General features: G+C 28.6%; 1 non-coding gene across 1 annotated transcript; it reads left to right on the forward strand.

Annotated features, from left to right (window-relative positions):
• Nucleotides 1–9,590: 9,590 nt before the first annotated feature.
• On the forward strand, nucleotides 9,591–9,661 carry Trnas-gga. The gene has a single exon. It is a non-coding gene; the product is annotated as a tRNA-Ser (tRNA).
• The last annotated feature ends 350 nt before the right edge of the window (nucleotides 9,662–10,011 follow it).

A 10,011-nucleotide genomic window follows, 5' to 3' on the forward strand; every position in this document is an offset into this window, starting at 1 on the left:
AGTGTATATAACCTATATTCAAAGATACCTTGTTTTATGGATAGTTCGTTTAAAAGGTTAGTAAATAATGTACTAAACTTTTTTATTTCATATTTTCGGTATCAGAATAGCTTATCGCTACATCTACACCTTTCTGGATATACACGTACTGTATTCAATATATAGAATAATATTTAAGGAATCTTTTTGATCATATTATCTATGAAATATGTTAATTTAATAGGATGATACGTGTTTTATGTTTTGTAAAGTATACTTTGAAATTTATTTTTAGAATTTTAGAATAATTGAAGTATTTACAGGTTGATAAACTATGAGGTCTAAAACAATTAAACTAATAAGCAAACAGAGAAATAAATTAATATGGCTACTAGGTGATATTAAGAAAGCACATTTGATGTATATGTAACCAAATTTTACAAGATAGTAAGGTTTTTTGATAGTTATTCTGTCAGTTTAAATATAATATTTTCATACCCTGTAATTATTATAACTCCGTGATTAATTTGTAGCCATGTGCTTAGTATAAAGGAATATCTATCTTCTAAACAGATTCAATCGTTCCAATACAGTTTAACAAACAGCAGCTGTCGTCGTCGGGTTTATCGAACACTGACTTACAAAGCCTTAGTTTGCTTGGCTTTGATTGCTTTGGGATTGAAAGCGACTGCTTTATAGGAATCTTTATTGCTTCAAGAAGTACAAAGAAATACAGATTACTTTTGTGAAGTACATTTGAAGAGAAAATTTCCAGTGAAAAAACACTGATTTGTCAAACAGCTTTAAGCATGAAATTTAAAACAACGTGGATAATAACTCTGATTATGTTTCACAGTATAGAAATATATTGAAGTATCAATGGAAACGTATTGTCATAATAACTATTTCATGGAATCGTTTTGACATTATTACATGATATTGTGACGTACAGTTGTTTCTGTTACGTTAGTTAATTGAACGTTTTACTAATTACAAGGTAGGATTTTGCCACACCATAAGTTAAAATAGGTTACACTGAGGGTATATGCAACATTTCATCTCAAAAACTAACCTCCATATGTAACTATGTCAAAAAATGTAATAATGTTGCACTCGGATCATTTACTTTGTTTATTCTGCGATCATTCTATCATTATTATGCAAGAAAGCAATTTAAGGATTTTTGATAACTCTCAGCTAAATATCATGTAGTAACATGTTCCATCATAGATGATGCAATATATTATTGAAGCTTCATAAAAACTTTCATGAAGGTCATTGCAAGACTGGTTTATCCTAGAGAAATCGTGCGGGCAATGGCTGAGATAGAAATACGCTTTTACCAACCTCTATATTATTTCTCTAAAATCTGTGTTTGAATATCTTCCCTACAAAATCATTGATATGGAAACTACCCTAAACAATAATATCAGTTAAAGTAACCATAATCTACAATGAGCCAGCCTATCACTTTCCATACAACTAATGCCTATGACAGACGCTTTATCAACTTTAAAATTTTCACACATGAAACATGATTATTAAAAGAGAATTTTTACTATATTTGCATGTTAAGTTAATTTTGTGTATCAGTAGTTTTTTAATAACATAATCACTAGTAGTTTTGTATTCTATGGTGTAAAATATAATTATTGGTGTCTAGGTTTCGTTATAAGTGAAAGTTCTTTGGGGTCTATGACATTATCTACACGACGTATACATTTAAGAGTATACATTACACCCTTATGGATGCCCTAATTACGTCCGGATACATATAATAAATAGTATACACTTCGCAACTTTTGTCTATTAAGTCAAAAGGACGTAATGTATGTAGTAAAATAAATCTTGGTTAATATTTAATGTTTTATTCTACGTTTGTGATTCAATTTTTGTATTAAAAAAATATACTTTATTTACAAATTTAATTTTTATCTGAACTTTCAAAGTACCTTTTCAGTAAAGTTTTTGTTTGCAGCCGCCTTTAGTTAGTCCACGCAAAATTATATAATGATAAAACGTATATACTAGAACATTATTGCTGTAAAGTTTATAAGAGTGAACTGATTAAAAATATGCTTGTAATACCACCCTAAATCAACATATAGTTTTAAAAAACCAATAAATAAATTTTATGTTAAAATTTTACTCATCGTAGAGTATTTATATGATGTAAAATGATAATATGTAAACCTCGGAAGTGTGTTATTATTATATGATAAAAATAGTATAAAATTTATAGTTATCAAGGATTGGAATTAATAATCTTCTTAAGCGTGACAAAAAGTGTAAGGTTAAACAGCTAAATAAGTGGGTCATAAATAAATACGTCAATTATATAATGGCCTGCTTACCCCATATAAACCTAAGAGCTAGAGGACATTACCAATTCCTGAAGATCTTGCTGCCCCTAAATTGAAATTAAGTGTACGTATGAGTTATAAATGTATGTTTAAAGTATTTCCATCCCACCTCTTTGCAACGAATAAATACTCACATATGCAAGTATTCTCTCTTAGAATCTTGTCCATTATAAGGTTCTTAATATTGTTTCATGTGCAATATCAATTTTCTGTTTTATTAGTTTATTGGCTAAGCGGTAACAAAGCCTATGACTCAAGGGGCTTGAAAAATACATTTCTGTCTGTGGTTCTCTCTTTCCGCACGATATCTTGAGAAATATCTAATCTAAAATCTTGAAACTATTGCGTGTTTCTTCTTTTAACATATGTATCATCGATTATGAAATGAAATGAAAAATGTCTTTATCAGAGGCGAAGTTAGGACTATAAAGTCATCTCTACCACTTAACCTCCATGACATTGTTCCTGTCGCTAAACTGAAAGTTAGGAAAATGTTCCATTGATGTTATAAGTAATCGTTATGTTAAACGAAATAATCTTATGATTAGTTATTTCGTTAATAAACTGAGTAAAATTATTATGTTATGGTTTAACACGTGACTTAGTAAAACGTAGAGCCCTACTCTCTGAAAACATCTAAGGAAAAATCTGAAAATTTCAGTTTAAGCTTTGTTTTTAAATAGACATTAAATTTTAATTACGATAATAAATCTATGGAGATTAACTAAACTTCAATGAACGCTCATTGATCTCCTGACAGAATTTATCTTTCTTATCAGGAATGTATTTTTTTAATTATCGAATGTTTGCTCTCAGGGCATCTCAAAAATTTTAGAAATCGATCTCATTTTCCTGGCAACATAAATGAACTCTTATACGCGACATGTTGTACTCTTAGCTTGTTCTATGACTGAAAAGAATATTCATAAAGTAAAACATATATATATATATATATATATATATATATATATATATATATATATATATTATTTAAAATTTTATTACCATCAATATTTATGCTTGACACTATTGTACTAATACACGCTATAGGAATGTTTCAATTGATAAACTCTTGTAAAACATATTTTGAAAAAAAAACAAATTTGTTAAAAAATGCTACCGCATAATTATGTTGTATTAGTTCATTGCAACTTTATTCTACAAATGAAGAGGCTGTAATAACACAATAATATTAAAATGACCTTAAAATATATGTACGGCTTTCAAATCAAATGAAAGGAATATTTATAAACAGCCAAAAGATACTATTGCCCAATTTATAGATGGTATTATGTCTACAAGAAATAATTTTTAATCTCCATATTTATTAAGAGAAACTTTTTTAAGTTTATAGAAGTATTGCAAACGATATTGAAATATTTACAAAATTTAAGAAACTAATTTTATCCCTTTAGTACAAAATAAATATTTTAATTTCTCTCATGGTAAGTTTGAATACGTAAAAAATTAAAAATATATAATAAGGGATAAAAGTGAAGAGAAAAGTAAATTTATCAGTTTTGGAGGATATTTTAAGCGAATTATGTGCGAAAAATATGTGTAAGGGTAACGTATTAAATCATAACAAATTAAAAATGTATTTCATTGGCTTAAAATTACACGTTAAGTAGTATATATCGCATAAGTTGGAATTTTATCATACGAAAGGAAGGATTCACGTAGTAAAGTGAACAATACAGATATATTCCGACTGGTAAAGGTGGTTGCAAGTATAAGGCAGAAAAGTAAAGGAAGATTGAAAGAGTGGAGGACGAATTGTTATGAACTGCTCCCACATTCTCACCTCAGGAGCACTTATGATTTATCACATTCCTTCACTTCACACATGAGATTTCTGTCCCAAACACATATATAGGAAATTCCTTTCCCTTTATATAAACACACATCTTTATTAGCAAATATCTCACGTGCATTCGTAAAATATTCCTTTATTCTAATCATTAAAAAATATAACTTAAGCTACATTTTAAATATTATTCTGTTTAGTACGCAATTTATTTTTCTGATTAATTTGATTAAATCAAACCGTTAATTATTAGAAATCTTTAGTGAACATATTATTAAATAGTTTTCTTTAAAAATTTAATATGATGGAAGAAATTAAAATTTATATGGTATGTTTTATTCAAAATAAATGTATATTCAATTAAAAGAATTATTGGTTACATATAAGTTTTATTTAATACACAAATTAGTCTGTGACGTATTTAGTTCTATTTTACAAATCAACGAATATTATACTTACGGATTTAATGTTTTTTTATTACTTTGTCTATAATCCTGTTACGTAACCTAACACTCATAAACATCTTATTTAACTCAAACAAGAACAAAACAATCGTAACATTTAAATATCCTAACAGAAGCGTATTTGTCCAAAAGAGAAAGACTCGCTGTAAATGTTTACAGATATGTATCTCAGCCGATAAATTGTGCTTGAATAGTAATCATTATGATTAATTGTAGTGTAAATAAATATTTCTCGAATCTTAATTGATTAGAGCCGGTTTTTGTTAATGTTGTATGTGGTTTTAGTTTACATAGTTCTGTACACTTTTGGTAAAGATATTTTTAAAATCTGCTTTATTTTACTGATGCTAATCTTAATTCCTAAGTTCAACCTTATGATAAAATTATATTTATTAATGGAGTTATGGAGACTTTCTATTAAACCTGTGTTTCAGACCACCCTTCTCAAATATATAGTTGGGAAACACATAACTGCATAGAAATAGTCTACTCTGATAGTTTAATTAGTACTAATGATCTTTATTCTCAAATCCTTATTAACTCTGTAAATATACAGTGTCACAAAAACAGAGAATTCCACGTTCGAATTCTATTATTTAAATAGAAACACATGATAAAAAAAGTTTAATTATCTCTATTCGTCTAAAATAGTGGTTTATAATAATGTAGAGAATATAATTCTTTACATTGTCCATATTAAGCACTAGTTTTAGTGGGGTTACATCCTGTACAGTTTGTGTTCCCACGTTTGAAAAAAACAGATATTGCGTGTAAATGGGTATTTGCCATAAAATAAATAAATATTGTGATATCGATATCTATTCAAAATAATTTATTTTTTAGTCAAGATACAATTTTTAAAATAATTCTAAGCGGAACTGTATTTTATTAATATTATGTAAAACCGTAAAGTCTAGTAGGTTGCAAATTCCCTTAAAAAAGCTTTAAATAGTACACACTTAATGAATTTTGTAGGGCCCCTAAAAAATAAATACTTTAATTACGTATTATAAAAAACATAATAAAATACTTAATATGTATCGACGATGGACCACAGTTCAAAAAATAGGGTCAAACTGATTTGAGTTCTCCCTTATCCGTAAGCTAAATTGCTGATAACTTTATATTTTCTACCGCATTTATGTGGACTCATAATAATAACAAATACGCATTACTTTAAATTTTTAAGTTTAAATTTCAACACACTAAACGAATAGAATGAAATAGGAATTGATTTGTTACGTAACAAAATTTTCCTGTTCTGAAGACTAGAAAATCTTCGTCGTGTGGAGAGGTTTGATGTATTACTTTAAATGCAATGCTTTAAGAAACAGATATAGCGTGTAAATCAATATCCAGAACTTGTAAATATCCCAAGAGGAATATCAATATAAACGTGCTAATTGAACAATGTTTCTTGCAGGATGTAAGATATAATGAAGTGAAAATATATTCGATTTAAAGTTAATATTATAAAAAGATTCAGCATTTTATTTAATTTTTAAGATGTTATCGTTTAAACGCTGCAATTTTGTCCAAGAGACACACACGTCCGGACATGAATAATACATTAACCTCTAGTCAAACTTCACACTTCATAGAATAGTCGCATACATCCAAGTCTGATTAATATTAAGAAATACTAATAGTTACGTATTTACTTAAATAATAACTACCGGTACTTAAATTTTTAATATTACTTGACTGTTACAAACATTTTTTATTTTTACTTTAATCTTTTTCTTCTATGCTTTATAAGTAATAAATACGTTAAAAGCTTACACACAAACGACAAAACACTGCTTTTCTAATAGTTTATTTTAAGAATGTATTTACCGTGTAATGGTAAAAGTGAGCTTTGTAGTCGATAATCCGACGTTTTACACGCTACATAATTAAAAATTATTATTGTCAGTTCTATATTCATTTAAGTAAAATATATACTTATTAATATATTGTTTAATAAACTATGCCGGTTTATTTAATTCGTAGCTCACGTTTCTAATTGTTGTCAAGTACGAGTAGGGTGAGAATGGAAAGTACCTTAAAGGGTCACAGCTGAAAGGGGAATAGCCAATAAAACCCGGACGTGGCTCCGGTCCTCCGATATCAATTGGAACGGTGCAAAGCTCCTGATACTATCTTTACTTTACTCGATAACATACAAATTGGGGAATATGTTCCAATTGATGGTCTAACAGCCGTATACAGCTCAAAATGCTTTAATATTACTATTTTACTCAGATCAAACAGATATGATTTTTATTTATGGTCGGGCTTATGGAAACTTTGATAAAGCTGCTCGGTTGTATCAAGAAAACATTTATTAAAAGACAAATTCAAAATTTTATGGTGCTGTATTTAAAACACGCAGAAAATCGAAATTTATTACCAAAAATAGATGGTAGAGGAAAAACAGTTTGCGTGTTATAGTTATTGAATGACAAAATTTGATAATATTGCCTTATACAAGTGTGAAAAATTTTAGATATTACAACTACAATGGCTTTAAACTTTATTTTTATCAAAACCTTTCAAACACACTGTATGAATTTATATGGCTTTATTTACCGATTTATATTACTTTTAAAGGCCATAAAATATCTGGCATGAATTCTGACGGCATTGAATCCTGCTTATAAAGGGTATATGTACGTACAAAAATATTATGAATAATACGTATTTTATATGTTAAGTAAAAAAGAATATGTATGAAATAATAATTTTTAACCGTCACATATAGTATATATACACTAGGTGACAGATTTGATAAGTTAATATTTTTCGCACGTAGGTTTCAAGTAATTTCTTACACCTGACTTCTTATAAGGGTGATTCCAATTCTCAAAATATTGTGTTTTATATATTTTTTATTTGACATATAACGGTTTTAATTTTAATTGTAGTAAAATATAACATGGACTATTCTTTGCACTATTTGCTTTATTAAATATTTTAGCGTGCTTTATTTAGCCTAAGTGGGAATTTTGCGTCAGAAAAAAGGCTAAAAAAGTTTTAAGCCATACAAAAACGGACTCGATTTTGTTCTTATATTTGTATTTTTTCCAGGCGTAAATAAATACGATACACTTTATTAATGTCAGTTTGTAAAATTTTCCTATCCATGAAAACCTGTATAAAACATAAAGAATGCACTTGTAAATACAAATGAGGGAGGAAGTGGAAAGAAAACTGTTTGTTAACCAAGCGTGACTTTATCTAATAAACCGGTCAAGAAAAACTTTCCAGTCACGTCTTCAGTAGCGAGTTTTCTTTTCTCGTGTTATACTGAATCAGTTTTGTTATTAGCCTTCAACTTAAAACGAAGGTCATTGACATGAACAGAGATGCAGAAAGGTAATTTAGACTCAGATAAGATATTTCTCTGAAATTATTCAATTATATGGGTTATTAATCATCTTGAGTTTTAAATTATTATAAAGTTTTGTATTATTTATGAGTTAATTTCACTAGTTTAATGTTGTGTAGTTTAGCAGTTATAATATTATTATAAAAACGTTAATCCCAAGATAATTCAGATAGGGTTTCCAATATTGGTTTAATAAATGAATTACAGATTCATTTCATTATTACGAAGCCGACAGAATGCTCGTGTAATATTTATAATATTATAGTAGCGATAATATTTATAATAAGTTAATAAGTAAACTAGTAACATGGATTTGTATCGTTCAAAGGAAACTCCCTTTTAATTTCAAGGTCAAAGTCAAAGGTTCGAAATTTCAAAGGACAGTCTGTTTGTAGGATCAGATCTTCACATCATCTTCGCACTTCTTCGAATCCATTTATTGTTTCGTACACCTATCACAAAATGACTTAAAAAATCAAATCTTTAATTGCTCGTAACATTTACACATTGTATGGCAAAAGTAATCAGTGTTTCATAGCTTGACAAGTGCAATATTATTATCTGCTACGTAAATGAAATGAGCTACAAGTTTGAAACTTTAAGCCTGTAAAACATTAATACCACCATCTAAATCGTTTTAAATTAAATTTACATTATTATTTTCGAGATTGACATGGTATTGTAATAACTCTTTGCCTACTTCACGGATGCGCAATGTTGTTAACCTTAGTAATAAAAAACACAGGACACATTATAAGGGTAACAACTTACGTTCGTTAAACGTGCTACGTATTTACCAAAAAATCCATCTAATGCAAACACATTTTCAATCATAAATTTAATCAAGATAAAGATAGTTATACAAGACAACAATGTTTTGGAATAACACGTCTACTATGGCGCCATACGTCTGTTGTTTCAGGCCATTTTACGATTTCCCAGTTGTTTACGACTTCAGCCGTATGTCACAATTAATCTAATGACAAAATAAAACAAAGTAAGTACTACGTTTCTACGTATTTAATATTCCATTAGATTAAATTACCTCATTGCTGCATTCAATGGGAAGTGGTTGATCATAATTTTCATCGTGTGCATATGTTTAATTAAACTTATATTCCTCAATACAGATTACTTTTAATATTTTAAACAATGAATAATACTGGTAAATAAGTTAACTTATATGTATTGTAGGTAGAAAACCTGAAATAATTGTCTTCGTCAATTAAAAGTTTAGCATTTTTTTTATTTTATAAAAGAGTTACACTTAACAAAACACTCTTTAATTGGTTTCAAACAACTCCAATTGTGGACTTAGGTTTCTATTTAGCAGTCTGAGTTTTGTTGAAACAATAAATCTCATCGAATGCGACAAAGCAAGTCGTTTAAATAAGAGTACAGCAGACATCTTATTGTATTGGTTGAAAACTTGAGTTATAAAAGTTAATGGTGGAACACTGCATTTTTGGTTTAATTATCAAGAATACACTTCTCAAATATTTCCTAAGGTCTTTTACTTTTGAATTATTCATCTTCGACTTTTTAATATTTTATATATATATATATATATATCAAATGTAAAATAATTGAATGGTAAATGGAGTAAGGGCTCTGTGGTGTAATGGTAGCACATTCACCCGGAAAGTGAGAGATCCGGGTTCGAGTCCCGGCGGAGCAAGTACTTTTAGTGATTCAGTGTTGTTGAAATTAAATTAGGCTATTACCACTGTGACGACCCCCAGCATATAGTTCTAAGACCAGACCGGTAACATCGTATGCGGTCTTAATCAGCCAATTTAAAATATTAAATTATCAGTAATTTATTTTTATTCATCATACCATCTAATTGTAGTAACGAGTAATGAAAATATGCAGTCAGACTTATTAGGTTAAGCAGTGCAGGTGGAGAAGATATATAGTTTAATTCAGCACATGAATTGTAAGTCCAGGTCTGTCAGCAGTAAGCCTGGTAACTTTCCATACTCATAGCAGCTGCGCAGTTACTGGGTGGTAAACAAGCAGGAATTT

This window comes from Homalodisca vitripennis, chromosome 8 (assembly GCF_021130785.1).
Source record: "Homalodisca vitripennis isolate AUS2020 chromosome 8, UT_GWSS_2.1, whole genome shotgun sequence".
NCBI classification, from domain to species: Eukaryota; Metazoa; Arthropoda; class Insecta; order Hemiptera; family Cicadellidae; genus Homalodisca; species Homalodisca vitripennis.